Here is a 14,847-nt window from a genome sequence, read left to right as displayed (position 1 = left end):
CACTTAGTGAGTGAGGTAGTTGACACGGCATGTGAGGCCACTTTGATTTCTAATGACTTAACCTCTACTCCTAGTGTGTTTTCTTCTTTGGTGCTAGGTCTCCTACATGACGACATGCCTACCCTCGACGAGTCCATACCTCCAATGGAGACAATGATGGCCATGGTGGACGACGATGCACCCCCCACATGGTTCCATCAAGATGAAGATGACCACGACTCGGTCTTCGACACCTCACCTACAACACATGAGCGATGCTCCAAAGGTAACATAGGTGATGGTGCTTCTCTTGTCCCACTAGTGGACTATTTTACGAATGATTGCTTGCATGATGTTGACACACCTATACCTATGCTTCATGCTAGTGCGACTTCTTCATGTCATGACTTACCTATTTATGACAAATATGATGATGAGCATGTTGATTTGCCTAGTTGTGATGCTATGCTCCATAGGATATCATGTGAAAATTCTTTTGGTCACATCATGTTTGACAATCCATTAACCTTGTCATATGTTATGAGTGAGATATCCCATATTGCATCTTTTCAATCTCAACATAGTGACTATGCATGCCCCATTAACATAAATCCCATTTGCACTTATGGCATAGATGACGAGATGATGGTCATTGGCTTTTGTTTTTCATGTGATGATATTGCCATGCTTCCTTTACATGATTTGTGCAATTCATCTACTATGTCATGCCGTGATCACATTGTTCCAAATATGCATTGTGTTGGACGTTGTCAATATTCTCTGTGTGATGTTTCCATTAATGATCATGAGGAGACTCCCATAGTTTCCTCATACATATTAGGAGATTTTGATGCATTCCATACATTGCATGATTATCATAATTGCTTGCACCATATGCATTCCATGAATAACAATGCTCTACATATTTCTGGTGATGCATTACACCATTTGAGTCTCCATTATGCTATACATAACAACAAACCTATCATGATGGATGACCTGTTTCTATATCACGCATCTCATTTATTTGAGCATTGGCTATTTTGTGCTAACCAACACAAGCACGTGCACATCATGATGGATGATGTGTACATCTAACACGCACACACAATTTTCCCTTTGTCTTTGTTTTGTGTAGGTACTCACGTATACTCGTCAACCTCCCAATCCCAAGAGTTGACGAAAAGAGCTCTTGAGGGCATAGATGCCTTAGGATCCCATGAACTACCCTTCCCACCGCTCTCTTCGCGCAACGACTACGCGCATCTCTCTCACTTGGATCTCACACGGCTATGGGCTATATACCGCTTCTCGCTTCTTGCTCATTTTACCGTGTTCACTTTGCATGCTATGCTTGATTCTATGCCTTTGCCATGCAATTGTGACCCTTGCTTGCATCTTCCCATGATTTACCATTATGCTTCTCCTATGTGTATTTGCATGCTTGGTGGAGATCCTTGTTGCTATTGCCACGTTTATCATGTACCTCATGCTATTGATGCTTGTTGTGTTGGGAGAGTCATGATGTCCCGTTGCTATTTACATATGGCCTCTAAACAATACATTGACGATATTTTGCTCATATCTTGCCTTCATGCTTGTGATATGTCTTGTGCATTATTCATGACTACCATTTGCACACATGACATACTTGACATGATTCCTTCTAGTACGTTGCATCTTCGCACTACTAGCTTGCTTGCCTTGATTCATATGATTGCTTTCTTTGTCGCATCACCCATGTTCCATTCTTACTTGCTTTCTTGGGTTGATGACATAGATTCTCTTGCCTCTCACATGATACATCTTGTTCATTGTCGCTTGCCTCCAATTGTTGCATCTATGCTTATTGATCTTAGAGGCTTGGACACTTTAATTGTGATGCATGCTTGCTTGATTGTGCTTATTCTATTTGGTTGTTCTCACATCATATGCCTCCATACTATGAAATGCTCCCTTGTCCTTTCTTATGATGAGCATGATGCATACACTTGTTGGGCACCCTACCACACAAATGATTGGTTTTGCATTTCCACTAACCTCATTTGTTTTTTCGAGTGTTTGTCATGTTCTTTCATTTTGAAGGATTCACAAGGTGGTACCACCACGAGACAACTTGGTCATGTGAAGGCATACACGATGTGCAACACCAACATTTGCAAGAATCTCCTAAAGGTGAACTCCTTCCCTTTGAGCCATCCTCAATTACTCATATTGGATGGGTCACTCTTTCATTGTTGTCTCCTTCTTGTTGTCTACATGATACATCTCGCAAATGGAGGAGCGATATTGGAGATGGACCCCATGGACCTTCAAGTTGAGGAGTGCTCGGACTTAGTGGATGCGCCACCGGACCACCACTTCTACCACGACATCGAGCTATGGTACAACAATCCCCATAACAAATTTGCATCTTATGCATGGACTGACTCATATTATGATTGCCTTGTTGCATCTTGTCTTTATATGTCATCCATGATATATGAGCTTGTACATTTCCTTAGCAAATTTGTTGTGATCTTCCTTGACGGCATATTCATACATCATGATCATATTTTCCCCCATCAATTGCATGATCACATAGTCACATTGAGCACCAATTACCATGTTCATGCTTTTGATACACCGTCCCATTATGACATCATTTTGCACCGTGGTTGCATGGATCATATTCACAACACATTTGTGTGCACAGTGAATGCTTTTGCTCCCATGAATGCTTTGCATATCATTCTATATCATCTTACTAAGCTCCATGTGCTTTGCCACAAACAATCTTGCCGCACGGACTCATTCTCACATGATGGACACTTTGTGTGCGCTAACCATTGTATTTCCGAGTGTTGTTTGTGTTTGCTCTTTTTGCATGTATACCACTCCGGCGACAACTTGGAGTACTTGGATTGCGCAACGTCTTCAACTCCGTCCAACTACAAGTCCGTCCAAAACAACCATTCCCATGGTGATGAGGATCACGATCCGAGGTCGGATCTTTCCCAAGGGAGGGGAGATGAAGCGGAGCATCCTACGATCATCCCCATGTACACTACGACGAGACCTCGACCTCGAGCATATGCCATTGAACACAAGGTGAACTCGTTCCTGAGTCCTTTCCCTTTCCATTCTTCCGATACATGGTTGCTACCTAATGCCAAGACACTACATGTTCTCAGGAATCAAGGACTCAAGGAGAAGGAACAACCGGCATCAAGACATGTGCAGAGTTTCTGCCAGCCCCGGACCTTCCGGCCACAGCCCGGAACCTCCGGCCTCCGAACCTTCCGGCCAGCCCGAAACCTTCGACCCTCGCCACTCCAGCATAGCCTGCGTCGCGCCAACTCTCGGCTTACACTGGAACCCACACGGAACTTCCGGAGCCCGGACCTTCCATCCCTGCCCCGAACTTCCGGCCTGTCTGTGTGCGGAGTCTCTGGGCCGAGGCCCATGTACTTGTTTTTCCCCTCACTTACACCTTCATGGCCCTAGACTATATATAATTCTCCACCTCCACCATTTGAGGGTTAGCGTTGTGATAGCTCATTTGGGAGATAGTGCTACGCTCATCCATATCGAATCTACTCCTTGAGAGAGACCGCGGCCCCTCTTCGGAGAATATCCACCTCGGATTCAAGACCTCCTTGCGGAGAAGATCCCCTTGTGGATTCAAGACCTCCTCACATAGAAGAACCGGTTACCTCTTGTATCGTCCGTTGTTGACTTTGAATCTGGTATCTCTCTTTGTGTTTCGAGGATCTAGCACATGTGTGATCATACTTGTTGGTTTGAGTGTTCTCTTGTGTTCCCCTCGTGATTTTCCCCTCGTTTCCCTCCTCGTGTTCTTCGTGTTCTTCGCGGGATCCGCTCCTTTCGTGAAAGATCGGGCCAATAGGGTTCTACCCTACATCACTTCCTCTTTGTCTCCTGCTGTCACTAACATTTTGCAGGAGTTCGCTGACGTCTTTCCACAAGATGTGCCACCGGGATTACCACCTATTCGAGGGATTGAGCATCAAATTGACTTAATTACCGGTGCATCATTACCCAACCGTGCACCATACCGTGCCAATCCAGAGGAGACGAAGGAGATTATGCGTCAAGTACAAGAACTGCTCGACAAAGGTTATATACGCGAATCCCTTAGTCCTTGTGCTGTTCCTATCATTTTAGTGTCGAAAAAGGATGGTACGTCGCGTATGTGCATTGATTGTAGAGGCATTAACAATATTACTATTCGTTATTGTCATCCTATTCCTAGGCTAGATGATATGCTTGATGAATTGAGTGGCTCTACAATATTCTCCAAAGTTGATTTGTGTGGTGGATAGCATCAAATTCGTTTGAAATTGGGAGATGAATGGAAAACACCATTTAAAACTAAGTTTGGATTATATGAGTGGTTAGTCATGCCTTTTGGGTTAACTAATGCACCTAGTACTTTCATGAGGTTAATGAACGAAGTTTTACGTGCTTTCATTGGACGAGTTGTGGTAGTTTACTTTGATGACATATTGATTTATAGGAAATCTTTAGAGGAACATTTGGAACATTTACGTGCTGTTTTTATTGCTCTACGTGATGCACGTTTGTTTGGTAACCTTGGAAAGTGCACCTTTTGCACCGACCGAGTATCTTTTCTTGGCTATGTTGTTACTCCACAGGGAATTGAAGTTGATAAAGCCAAGATTGAAGCTATTGAGAGTTGGCCGCAGCCCAAAACGGTCACACAAGTGAGGAGTTTCCTTGGCCTCGCTGGTTTCTATAGGCGTTTTGTGAGAGATTTCGACACCATTGCTGCACCTCTCAACGAGCTTACAAAGAAGGATGTGCCTTTTGTTTGGGGTACCGCACAGGAAGAAGCCTTCACGGTATTGAAAGATAAGTTCACACATGCTCCTTTACTCCAACTTCCTAATTTCAATAAGACTTTTGAGCTTGAATGTGATGCTAGTGGAATTGGATTAGGAGGTGTGTTATTACAAGATGGCAAACCTGTTGCATACTTTTCTGAAAAATTGAGTGGGCCTAGTCTGAACTATTGTACTTATGATAAAGAATTATATGCTCTTGTTCGGACCTTAGAAACATGGCAACATTATTTATGGCCCAATGAATTTGTTGTACATTCTGATCATGAATCTTTGAAACACATTAAAAGCCAAGCAAAACTGAACCATAGACATGCTAAATGGGTTGAATTCATTGAGACTTTCCCTTATGTCATTAAACACAAGAAGGGTAAAGAAAATGTTATTGCTGATGCATTGTCTCGTCGTTATACTATGCTTTCACAACTTGACTTTAAAATATTTGGTTTGGAGACCATCAAAGATCAATATGTTCATGATGCTGAATTTAAAGATGTATTGCAGAATTGTAAGGAAGGGAGAACTTGGAACAAGTTCGTTCTTAACGATGGATTTGTGTTTCGTGCTAACAAGCTATGCATTCTAGCTAGCTCCGTTCGTCTTTTGTTGTTGCAGGAGGCGCATGGAGGAGGATTAATGGGACACTTTGGCGTCAAGAAGACGGAGGATATACTTGTTACACATTTCTTTTGGCCAAAGATGAGACGGGATGTTGAGCGTTTTGGTGCTCGCTGCACTACATGTCAAAGAGCTAAGTCATGACTCAATCCTCATGGTTTATATATGCCTTTGCCTGTACCTAGTGTTCCTTGGGAGGATATATCTATGGACTTTGTTTTAGGTTTACCTCGAAAAAAGAAGGGGAGGGATAGCATATTTGTTGTCGTGGATAGGGTCTCGAAAATGGCACACTTTATACCATGTCATAAAAGCGATGATGCTGTTAATGTTGCTAATTTGTTCTTTCGTGAAATTATTCGCTTGGATGGTGTGCCAAATACTATTGTTTTAGATCGTGATACTAAATTTCCTAGCCCCTTTTGGAGATGTTTATGGGCTAAGTTGGGGACTAAACTGCTTTTTAGTACTACTTGTCACCCCCAAACTGATGGACAAACTGAAGTAGTCAATAGAACATTGTCTACAATGCTTAGGGCTGTTTTGAAGAATAACAAGAAAATGTGGGAAGAATGCTTGCCGCATATTGAATTTGCTTATAATCGTTCATTGCATTCTACTACTAAGACGTGCCCTTTTGAAATTGTGTATGGTTTCCTACCTCGTGCACCTATTGATTTGTTGCCTCTTCCATCTTCAGAGAAGGTTCATTTTGATGCTAAAGAACGTGCTGAATTGATTTTAAAATGCATGAGTTAACTAAGGAAAACATTGAGCGTATGAATGCTAAATATAAACTTGCTGGAGATAAGGGTAGAAAACATGTTGTGTTTGCACCTAGAGATCTTGTTTGGTTACATATCAGTAAGGATAGATTTCCTAATTTGTGCAAATCAAAGCTAATGCCACGTGCTAATGGTCCTTTTAAGGTGTTAGAGAAAATAAATGATAATGCATATAAACTTGAGCTGCCTGCAGATTTTGGGGTTAGTCCCATTTTTAACATTGCAGATTTGAAGCCTTATTTGGGTGAGGACGATGAAATTTCGTCGAGGACGACTTCATTTCAAGAAGGGGAGGATGATGAGGACATCAATACCATTGTTACACCCACAGCTCCTGTTGCTATACATACTGGACCAATTACTAGAGCTCGCGCACGCCAACTGAATTATCAGGTACTTTCGTTTCTTGGTAACAATTCTAATGTTCATGAGAATATGATGCTGCCTAAATTGGATACATTTGTTTTGCTTACAAATGAAGGGCCTAGCTTGGACAAGAAAGATGAACCTTGGATCAAGTTCAAGCATGGAGATGATGGCACTTCATAAATTTCGTCCACAGGCTATTTTAGGTGTGGCGTCACCTTATTATTGGGCCAGGCCCATTTATTTTCGAAATACTTAAGTATAGGCTGTTTTTAGAGTCCGTATGTGTGGGGAAACAAGAGTTAGGGTTGGTTTCGGACCCCTCCTCCAAGGGCAACGAAATCCCCCCCTCTATCTCTATATATACAACCCTTAGGGCGTCATTTAGACTTTGGGTTTTGTTTACATTAAAGTTCGCCATAGCTGCAACTTCGCATACATCATTTGTGTTCAACGACCAGACAAAGGCATCACAGAACCCCACCTTGATCAATAAAGCTTTCATCTTATATTCGCAATATCCAGATTGCAATCTCAGTTTCTTGCTTGTTCTTTGTTTGCTGGCAGGAAACAGACCATTGTGGTCAGGTTGATCGTGCTCCGGCGTGGTCAATAACCCTCAGAAGTTGTTTTAGCGATTGCTAAGGCGCGACGTCTCGCATGTTCGTAGTCGGATCGTCAAGGTCGACTCCCACAGAAAATGATAGCCACCATCTCATCTAAACATCGGGACACCTTAGCCTCTATCAAGTAGGCTAGCTGTTGTGCGAGCTATAGTACTTGCAAAACACTCACCAAAGAGAAACGTTGGGGCTGATGAGCTCATGGCATGCTTATACTGATCCGTCGTCGATCGGCCAATAGCCCAAGCTCCTAAAATTTTAGGCTTAGCGATGGATCAGACAATAGTCGACACGGATGCATTCAGGCCTCATTTGGTTAATAGGGTAGGAAAATCGTAGCAAAAGTACATAGACGCACTCCCTCCGTTCCAAAATAGATGACACAACTTTGTACTACTCCCTCCGTCTAGGTGTGTAAGTCATCTTAGGTTGCTCACCGCGAGCAAGGTGCAGGGGAAAATGAGAGACTTAATGTTTTTTGCTAATTAATAACATTGCATGCAATGAACTAACCACTGCATGTCATGTTTGGTAGCTCAAGTCATTTAAAGCATGCATGGCCCACATCTCTTATTGGTTGATATGTCACGAAACAAGAAACGAGATGAGAGTTAATGTACCGTGCCTAAGTGTTTTGGGATTATTTGATTTTCGTAAGATGACTTACACACCTAGACAGAGGGAGTACTAATTTTGGAACGGAGGGAGTACAAATCCTAGGCGGGCTAGTTTGGCCTAGTGGGTTTCAATGATATAACATGGTACTGTGCCATCCAGTCTTCGTGTGTGGTAGCAGTACTATGGGTACAGTAAGTTTTCTTGAAGAAGCGGAATTCAATGAAGTCATGATGGTTCCTTCGTCCGACCAACTTACAGTGGGAAAGGTTGGGCCTGCGCTACGACCGGGGTGGACCAGGATACTTTTGTTCATGGCAGGTGGACCAGGATGGTCGACGTCCCACAAGTCGGCGAATGAAAGCATTCTTTCTGATATAGTGGAAGAGCAATGAGTATTCATTGTTTATTTTTTATGAAAGCTATTGTCTCCACTATTACGACGGTGGAGTGTGAAACACGGCAGCCCAGTGAACTTGGCATGTGCACCACTCCCTCCTTCCTCATGTAATACTACCATAGTGTTGACTATAAGGTTACAACTTTTTCTCACTTTCTCTCTATCATTTTCCTCTCAGAAAAATTACGTTTCTTTTTTTAGACACAATTGTTTTTTATGCCTATTTTTTTAGAATTAGTTTTTATACTTAGGAGCACGTGTATAGACGGGTTCCTGCAGATCCCACTCCTTGACTTTGTCAATGCCTCTCCCTCCTCCACATAAGCGGGCTTAGGGCATGAGCGAGTTCAGCAGCTCCTCGACGCGGCTATAGAGCAGCAAGATGCCGGGTGCCGGACTGAGATGCCCAACCGGCGAAATGACGATCCGCCTCCTCGACGAGATCAACGCGTGACATCCCGGACACCGACTGGTGGCGTCCGTGACATTAGAGATAAGGAGCCGACTGCCAGCCGCAGCCGGACTCACATCACCATCGAGCGCGACCAAGACGGTAGCCCAAGAGCAGTACGGCGGCGAGACGACTGCTCGCCTCCTCCTCCTCATAGGGAGAGGCGCATTTCCCCGCCGCCTGTTGATCACCCATCACTCGGCGACCGCCTTAGCCGCCGAGAAGGAATCGGAGAAAACGATGCCCGCCACCTGATCGATCGCCTCAATTGATCCCTGGCGCTAGAAGAGGAAGATGTGCTGGGTCCGCCTTGTTTTGGCCCCCGCATCCGAGATGAGCCCTTCACCAAAGGATTCACTCTCCCAATAGACACACCCAAGTACACCGGCTCCGTGAAGCCGGATTACTGGCTCGTCGACTACTCCACAACCATCAGCATCGCCAACAGCAACAAGCACATTGCCGTGAAGTACATCTCGCTCATGCTCCAGGGCATGGCCTGGACATGGTTGAACAGCCTGAAGCCCCAGAGTATTAACAGCTGGGTTGATTTCACCGAAGCATTCAGCCGCAACTTCACCAGCACGTACAAGCGGCCGCACAAGCCCCGCCAACTCTCCTTATGCGTCCAAGGCCCCAACGAGTCGACTCGCGACTATCTTACGCGCTGGGCCGAGTTGCGCAACTCATGCGAGGGTGCGCACGAGGTGCAGGCCATCGAGTACTTCACTGTCGGGTGCCGAGAGGGCACCCTCCTAAAGCACAAGCTTCTCTGCGATGAGCCGGCGACCCTCGACAAACTACTAATCATAGCAGACAAGTACGCCACGGCTGACTCCTCCATGAAGGCGGAGATTCAAGTCAACGTATCGGGCAAGGTGGCCCCCCAAGCTCCTCGGACCTCGGCTGGTGACTCTAGTCGGCGAACTCAACCGAACGACAACAAGCGCAAGGCCATGCAGCCGGTTCCCACAAGCCGGCAGGTGGCGATAGTTGAAGGTCAGCAGCCAGAGGGGCCGCCTCCTCCCAAGCGCCAGAAGGGCGGCAAGCCCAACTGGCTGTCCGCTTTCTTGTACGAGCAAACAGACTCTTGATGCACCTTGCAAGTTCCATAGCGATGCGAAGCCTTCCAATCACACTACTCGAAAGTTCCACTGGCTCACCAGGATCGCCAAGGGCGACGGACTCTAGCCTCCTCCGCCAACCGGCCCGCTGCCTCCTCCTCCTCAGCAGCCGGCAGCCCGGCCAGTCGGTGCCATACAAGATGATTATCCCAAGGAGCATGGGGCCTATGTCGTGTTCACCAGCGTGGCCAACGACAGGCACAGCAGACAACAGCAGCGGCTAGAATTGAATGAAGTTGCATCAGAGACCCCCGAGTTCATGCATTGGTCGGAGAAGCCCATCAGCTGGAGCAGAGCTGACCACCCGGAGATGATGCCAAACCCCGGCTCTTATGCCTTGGTGTTGGATGCCACGTTTGGCACAGAGAGGCAAGCTGCTCGCTTCTCCCGAGTCCTGATAGATGGCAGCAGCAACATCAACATTCTGTACAAAGATACCATGGAGAAGTTGGAGATCAAGCAGAGACATCTTCAGCCCAGTCGGACTGTTTTTCATGGGATAGTTCCTGGCCTTTCCTGCTCACCAATCGGCAAGACTCATATAGATGTCCTCTTCGGGGACAAAAGTCATTTCCGCCGAGAGCAAGTCTGGTTTGAAGTGGTGGACCTTGAGAGCCCTTATCATGCATTACTTGGCCGGCCTGCCCTGGCCAAATTCATGGCAGTTCCCCACTATGGTTACCTAAAGATGAAGATGCCGAGCTCCAAGGGGATCCTGACCATAGCAGGAGACTACAAAGAAGTCGTCTTCCTGTGCTGCAGAGAGCAGTCGGTTGGCCGAATCCCTCGTGATCGCAGTTTGATAGAGGCGAAGGTGTCCCGATGTTTCGATGAAATAGATATCGTTTTCTGTGGGAGTCAACTTTGACAATCCGACTACGAACGTGCGAAGACGTTGCGGCTTAGCAATCGCTAAACCAACTTCTAAGGGTTATTGACCACGCCAGAGCACGATCATCCTGACCACGAGGGTCTATTTCCTGCGAGCAAACGAAGAACAAGCAAGAAACTGAGATTGCAATCTGGATATTGCGAATAAAAGAGGAAAGCTTTATTAATGAAGGCGGGGTTCTGTGACGTCTTGGTCTAGTCATTGGACACAAACGAAGTACGCGAAGTTGCAGCTATGACGAACTTTTAATCTAAACAAAACCCAAGGAAAAAGCTACTAGATGGATCTACATATATAGGAGCAAGGGGTGGCGGCCAAGGAGGTGGGAGTATGTCCCAAGGCAGCGTAAAACTAACCCTAGGTCGTACAAGGCTCATGGGCCCAAGTGGAGGTGGTGCAACACCTTTGGACTTGTTGTTTGACTCGGATTCTGCTGCAGTGTCAGATTGCTTCATTGATATCTCAATGCGCCATACGAACTTGAAGGTGAATCCAATTGGGTTGGAAAGAGCATGAAATCTACTTTCCAATAAAAAAGAATCACCCAATTCGGAGTCCGTATGAAAAAGTTGTTGGCCTTTTGAGTCAGGTATGTCTGTGCAGTCCGAATCTGAATCCAAAACGTGAGAGACTTGGACTCTATGTTCTCTTCGCCCAAAAGTGATGTGAGAGGACTTTTTGAATAGAACCTAAACTTCTCCTTTTCCCTTATCTTCATATGTGGATTGTACAAATGTCCCATACACCTGCAATTAGACAAAACACAAAAGTGTGTGAAGTATTTTTGTTCTGGATAACATAAATAGATTATTGAATAGTTTGCACTAGAAATCACCTGACAAATATGCATGTATGCAATATTTTTGGTCGTATCCAAGGTAGTCATGTCCTCATCATCCTCCCCTTCTTGAAAATAAAGCCGTCCTCGGCGTTGGTTAATCTGAAATGTGGCTAACAAAAGAGACAAGGTGTACATGTTGTATATGTATATGTCATCCATTTTTACTTCCCTTGATTTTTGCACATATGACACATGTATACATGAGTAACTTTCATAGATCATAAAATATAAAGCCAAAATATTATCATAAGTAGAAGGCATGAAAATATTGGAACTCAGTTTGCACATATAAGTGAAGCTCTTATTCATATCAAAAGATTAACAATATTCATCATTAAACCATCCCAACATTGGTGAATAAATCTTACTTGCATCAAATTTACATGCTGCATGCTTAACTAAGCAAACATGCAATAAGTCATTGGACACAGAATCATCACTAAGATTAGAGGTCATATCAAAATGATTAAACATTGGTTCTTTTGCATCAACAGTTAATTCAATGGGTGCACTCAAAATTGTTGGTATTTCAGTTGTTTGATCACATGGAAAAGTCAAATTATCAACATAGTCCTCTAAAAGAGGTGGCACGATTAAAGTAGTGGGTAGCTCATTAGATGGTGCATTCAAATTGACAAGGCATTCATCATTCTCATGTAAAGATGGAAGATCAGTACCTTTTTCATTACCTCTTATGATCATGTCAGATGATGTAGCGACTCTCGGGGGCGATGTGTCACATGGTGGAGGTGATGTAGTCCTCACAACAACGAATGTGGTTGTCATAGTATGCCTAGTAGTTGACGGAAAAATCATATCAACTCTTGGAATGTGCACCGTGCGCTTGTTCTCCTCATGGGAAACACGTCATTTTATTTCCTGTTCGGCTTTGCAAGCAAGACGAAACAAATGGTCCATAGGATAACACTCTTCATGAATTAATATCTCTTGAATATCACTGTTTAATCTTCCCCAAAATCTATCCATAAAATCATCTTCATTTTCTTCTAAAGAGGAATGCAACAAGGTAGTTTGTAAATCAACATAATATTTTGTTATAGTGTCACTACCTTGTTTTAAATGTTGCCACTTCCTAATCATGTCGCGAGTATAATAAGCGGGAACGAAAGTATGTCGCATGGCAAGTTTCAAATCATCCCAAGTAGTAGGTATATAATCAGGGTGTAACCGACAGTATTCACTCCACCAAACCAAAGCATAACCAGTGAAAGAACCAACCGCAACCTTAACCTTTTTATGTTCATGAAAATTATGGGAAGCAAATATATTTTTTATGTTGAACTCCCATTCAATATACAAAGCAGGTCTAAAATGGCCATTAAATGGTGGTATAGATACATTAACTTGTTCATGTGCATTTGGATGTTTGTGCACCTCTTGTGACGGTTGTGGTATTTGCAAAGGTGGTGTCACGTCTCCCACGATCGACAAAGCCCATGAATTGACTCTTGATGAGGACATCAATACCATTGTTACACCCACAGCCCCTGCTGTTATACATACTGGACCAATTACTAGAGCTCGCACACGCCAATTGAATTATCAGGTACTTCCGTTTCTTGGTAACGATTCTAATGTTCATAAGAATATGATGCTGCCTAAATTGGATACATTTGTTTTGCTTACAAATGAAGGGCCTAGCTTGGACAAGAAAGATGAACCTTGGAGCAAGTTCAAGCATGGAGATGATGGCATGCGCAAGGGGAACAAGAACAGAGTTACAAGTGATGAATCGAGGACTTTGAAGCCACCATAATGTGTGCATGAAGCCTTGGACAAAATATACAAGATGCCACTTCACAAATTTCGTCCAGAGGCTATTCTAGGTGCTGCGTCACCTTATTATTGGGCCAGGCCCATGTATTTTCGAAGTATTTAAGTATAGGCTGTTTTAGAGTCTGTATGTGTGGGGAAACAAGAGTTAGGGTTGGTTTCGGACCCCTCCACCAAGGGCCACGAAATTCCCCCTCTCTCCTCCATATATATAGCCCTTAGGGCATCATTTAGACTTTGGGTTTTTTTAGATTAATTTTCGCTATAGCTGCAACTTTGCGTACTTCGTTTGTGTTCAACAACCAGACAAAGGCGTCACGGAACCCCACCTTGATCAATAAAGCTTTCATCTTATATTCGCAATATCCAGATTGCAATCTCAGTTTCTTGCTTGTTCTTCGTTTGCCTGCAGGAAACAGACCTTCGTGGTCAGGTTGATCGTGCTCCGGCGTGGTCAATAAACTCTCGGAGTTGGTTTAGCGATTGCTAAGGCGCGACGTCCTCGCACGTTCGTAGTCGGATCGTCAAAGTCGACTTCCTCCAAAACGATAGCCACCATCTCATCGAAAGACGGGACACCTTTGCCTCTATCAAGTGGTATCAGATTTCTAGGTTGCTCGGTGAGATTTTATAGTTTTTCGTAGTTTAGATCAAGTCCGTTCTTCATACCTATAATCCACGAAAAAGCCAAAAAAATTAGGGTTAGTTCATCCTATTCGAACCAATCTGAGCCTTTGCATAATCTTTTCTGTATTTACTGTGTTGAATTTGTGGTTGCATCGTCGTGTCTGGTTGCTGGTCTTAGTGTCTAGTCCTTTAGAGTTTCGAGTTCTGTTCACAAGTATTCACGCCGCCGCATCATCATCATCATCACCGCTGCCATATACCATGATCTTCATCACCGCTGCCATATACCACCATCGTCATCACCGCTGCCATATTCCACATATCCACCGCCATCATGATAATCTGAGTCCACCTCCATCACCGATTCGTCACCAGTCCTAGTTCCATCGTCCTACATATATCCACCACCAGTCTGAGTTTCCACCAGATTCATCTCCGCCACCAGTCCTAGTCCGAGTCCAGTATTTGTTGCTTTATTTTCGAGTTCCAGATCACGCGATACTCCGAGTCGTGACAGAGTAGGACTCCCTAACTTTCAAGCCTTCCGCAGGAGAAAAATAGTTCCAAACTCAATGTAACATCCCAAATTTTCAATTTGGAATGTTATACATTAGATCATCATGCATATCATATTTTATTTTGCATTTTGGTTGATCCTAGAAATTCTACGCAACTCAATGACCCACGGAGATAGTTGGGGATTTCGTTATTTTCATATTTGAGTTCTCTCAAATTTTGAGAATAGGATCATTTGATTTTATTTATTTTATCATCAATTATTTCTATTACAAAAATATGAGAGAGGGAATAAAATGACTTTCCCAAAATAAAGAAATATTGAGGATTTAATAAAAAAATCAAATAAGA

This window comes from Triticum urartu, chromosome 1, assembly GCF_003073215.2.
Source record: "Triticum urartu cultivar G1812 chromosome 1, Tu2.1, whole genome shotgun sequence".
Classification (NCBI taxonomy): domain Eukaryota; kingdom Viridiplantae; phylum Streptophyta; class Magnoliopsida; order Poales; family Poaceae; genus Triticum; species Triticum urartu.
This window is presented reverse-complemented; position numbering follows the sequence as displayed.